The following is a 4377-nucleotide window of genomic DNA, read 5'->3' on the forward strand; positions in this document are numbered from 1 at the left end:
TCTTCCTTCCTTGCTTTTATTTTTTGTTTGTTTGTTTGTTTGTTTTTTGAGACAGGGTTTCTCTGTGTAACAGCCCTGGCTGTCCTGGAATTTTGTAGACAGGCTGTCCTCAAACTCACAGAGATCTGCCTGCCTCTGCCTCCCGAGTGCTGGGATTAAAGGTGTGCGCCACCACCGCCCAGCTCATCTTCCATTCTTTTGATTTAATGAAAATAGAAATATCCATTTGATTCTAATCATCTGTTTATTTCCTTAAAATATGTTAATTTGAAGATTGGAGAAATAAATCCCCCCCTCTTATTCTGTGAGTTTTTGAGACTCTGAGGGAGAGGAACTACTCTTGACAGCTGTGGACCCCTCCCCTGACCTGCATCCCGTGGATGGCTCATCCACTTGCATATCTTTTCTTGGATTTTCAGGACACACACTTCATTCTTGGTGTCGGGAATACATTGGTTAATAGGACCAGAAAGAACACTGCCCCGTGAGCTTTCACAGTAGAGGAGGGATGGGAAATCAGAAGTAAACAAAGGCTGTAACAGGTGTGACTGGGCTGTTCTGAGGAATGGCAGGAGAACTGTGGCAGTCCGTGTTCTAGGGAAGCTGTTCGGGGCTGTCCTAGGGTTTCTGTTACTGTGAAGAACCACCATGACCATGGCAACTCTTACAAAGAAAACATTTCATTGAAGTGGCTCGCTTACAGTTTCAGTGGTTCAGTCCATTCTTGACATGACAGGAAGCATGACGATGGGCAGGCAAGCATGGTGCTGGAGAGTTCTGGAGCTGAGCGTCCTGCATCAACTGAAAGCAGGAAGTGAATGCTATATTGGGGGTGGCTTGAGCTTCTGAGACCGCAAAGCCCATCTTCTAGTGACACACCTACTCCAACAAGGCCATGCCTCCTAATAGTGCCACTCCTGGTCAAGCTTGAGTCTATGAAGTCATTCCTGTTCAAACCACCACAGGGTCACATGTAAGCAAAATACTGTGAAGAGGGAGTGATAGCTCCTCAGAAAGGAACAGAAATAGCCTGAAATAGAAAACCCAAAGAATGCCGTGCAACTAGGGTAAATCATCTGTGTCTGAACTCAGGAGTAGATGTTCATAAACCCTAAAAAACAAAAGAAGGAATATGTGTTAGAATAGGGACCAGGTGGTGGTGGCGGTGATCCCAGCATTCAGGAGGCAGAGAGCCAGGCATTGTGAGTTTGAAACCAGCCTGACCTACAGAGCTAGTTCCAGAACAGCCAGGGCTACATAGAGAAACCCTGTCTTGAAAAACTAATATATAGTTTTTTATAGGGGCTGGTGAGGTGACTCAGCAGTTAAGAGCACTTGCTGTTGTTGCAGAGGACCCAGGTTCAAATCCCAGTGCCCACAGTTTACAAACATCTGTAACTCCAGTTCCATGAAAAAGTCTCTTAAAAACTGTTAGACTAGATTGCATGATTGTTTTTCCTGTAAATATAATGTTTATTCCCCCTTCTGTCATATTCCTGACTCTTTTACCAGCGTTACAAAAGGAAAAAGCAAGACCGAAATAATGAGAAACTAGAATCAGAGTCACTACTTTGTCAAGGGGGAAGCAAATCATCTAACAGCCATTAGCAAAGAGCACCCCAAGAAAAAGGCTGTGATATAAACAAGATTGCTAGAAAATTGCACCCATCCTTCTCATGCCTGTATAATGCGCTCCTGCATGGTGGAGAAACACATAGAACACTGTGGGAAGGGAAAATGTGTGTGATGGTAATTCTACCCGACTGCTGCGGAGTGGGGAGGACACATCTCTGGATCCTGGGGATGAGTACACTGTAATTTCTTTTTGGGATAGTGGATACTAGCAAAACTTTTGAAAATGTCTCTTAACAGGATTTCAAGCACGCCTTATAATCCCAGCACAAGGGAGGCAGAGGCAGGTGGATCTCTGTGAGTTCAAGGCAATCCTGATCTACATAGTGAGTTTCAGGACAGTCAGAGTTACACAGTGACTCTGTCTGTCTCATAAATGAATGAATGAATGATAAATAAATTAATTAAAAACATATCTTGGTAACAGTTGGATAGAAGCAATGTTCACTGCAGTGAGTCCACTCCCCTGGCAAGTCTCGCGTGAGAATATTCAGAAGATCTCTTAAACAACAAACCTATTTGTAGTGGTGGAGATGCTCTTCTGTCTGTGTGTGCATGGGACTGATAACCAGCCATTATCTTTGGAGGAAGTCCCAACGTTTTCTTATCTGACCTTCCTAAGTGTATGACCGCTTCTCTTTTTTACATTCTGACTCCATATTGCTCTTACCACCTTAAGTGCTACCATTAAGAGCAACCCCACATACATCATCGCTGTGGTCATCTGAAGCTCTCCACAGATGCCTCACGGTGTCTCTGGCCAAAAGTGAATGATGGAGGCCCTCGTCTCTGTCTGCTCAGTAGAGTTCGCCATCATCCTCCTGTTTAGTTTTCCCTTCTTCCCAAATCTGCTCATCCTTGAGAAGTGACTAATCAGTTTGGGTGTGGTGGCACACTAGGTCAGAGCATGCCCCAGAGACCAGGACTGACCAACTCAGCTGCCACCCAGGTCCACATCCAGGGCCTGGGGTTGGCCCACCCTAACATCTACCCCACGTATAACCCACTGGAGCGCATGAAGGGACTGGTCCTGGGGAATGATACTGAAAGGATCTTCATGACTTTGACAACAGCAGGATATTCAAGAGCCTTGGTAAAGGTCCCGTGGTGATGGTGTACCAGGAACCAGAGGCTTCCCATCAGACCAATGACTCATTGCAGTGAACATTGGCCAAATAAAACTGACTGGGCAAGAGTGTACTGAGTGGTACGCTAAGGCTCCCAGTATCACTAAGATGAACAGAGAGCTGTGGGAGAGTTGGGAATGGAGGAAGAGACAAGAGGTTTTTGTTTGTTTTGTTTTGTTTATTCGAGACAGGATTTCTCTCTGTAACAGTCCTAGCTGACCTGGAGCTAGCTCTTGTAGACCAGGCTGGTCTCGAACTCACAGAGATCTACCTGCCCCTGCCTCCCAAGTGCTGGGATTAAAGGCATGTGCCACATGGTCTGGCGAAGAGGATTTTTTGTTTGTTTTTGGTTTGATTTGATTTTTTTTTTTAATTTTCTTTTGGGTGGATGCTGCAAGGGGTGTAAGACAGATATAGGGGAACTGAGAAATGAGTGGAATTGGGGTAAATGATGTGAAATTCCCAAAGAATCAATAAAGGAATTATGTTAAACAAAAACCTCTTAGGAATTCCAGTGTGCACTGAAGACCAGCAAGTTCTCTAGAACCTCCCTGAGACTCTAGCCCCAGACTGAGCCTGCTAATGTTAATCCCACCAATCGAGAATAAGACCACCACCACAGTTTGAAGCCAAATTGGAAGCAAGTTTTAATTAAATACTGGCCAGGTGGATGGACTCTGGCCAGGTCCACACCTGGTTCCTGGGAAATGGCCTGGAATCACAGTTTGTAGAGGCTTAAGGAGGAAAACCCATGATTCGTTGCATTTCCCATCAGGTCCATTGCTGGGGCAAGCAGACATCCTGATGCACTGCCCTCCTGTGAACCTTCCGCCCACACGTGATTGAGCACATTGGTGCAGATGGATCAAGCACATTTGTTTAGAGAAAAGAAAAACAGGTGGCGTGTTATCTCCCATAAACAACAGCCTCCAGCATTTCAGGCGTTATCTGTTCTTGGGCAAGGGCCTTACAGATCAGAAGCATTTTGTTTCATAGATCTCTTAGGCATAATAATTAAAACTTAAAATGTAACTTTAGCTCTTACACTAAGACATTCAATTTCATGGATTCTTGGTTTTTCAGGGAGGTAGCATGAATTCTAGTTGGTCTTAATAATAAAAACCCAGAGTCAGAATAGGGGTTAATTAATGCTGAAGATCAGAGAAGCAGAGAGGCCAGCCACTAGAGATTTCTTTTACCTCTACCAGTGTTCAGACTGAAGGGTCTCCAGCAAACCTCAGACTGCATCTGTTTCCACCAAGCCTCAGACTTGCCTGAGCTCCTGTCTCCTTCCTCCTTATGTTCCTCTCCACCCAACCATATCACTCCTGTCTCTACCCGCCTAGTGCTGGGATTGAAGGCATGTGATCCCAACTGCTGGGATCACCTTTGTGTGAGCTATGTTTCTGTTTTAGACAGATTCAACCTCGTGAAGCCCGGGGTGACCTTGAAATAACAGAGATCCCTCTGGCTCTGGCTCTGGTTCTTGAGTGCTGGGATTAAAGGTGAGTGCCAACACCTTTAGTCTGGCTTCTAGTGGCTCAGCTCTGCACTCTGATTTTTAGGAAAGCTTTATTTTTTAAAACATAAAATATCACTACACAGAGAAAGTTACTGT

The sequence above is a fragment of the Arvicola amphibius genome, chromosome 5 (assembly GCF_903992535.2).
Source record: "Arvicola amphibius chromosome 5, mArvAmp1.2, whole genome shotgun sequence".
NCBI lineage: Eukaryota > Metazoa > Chordata > Mammalia > Rodentia > Cricetidae > Arvicola > Arvicola amphibius.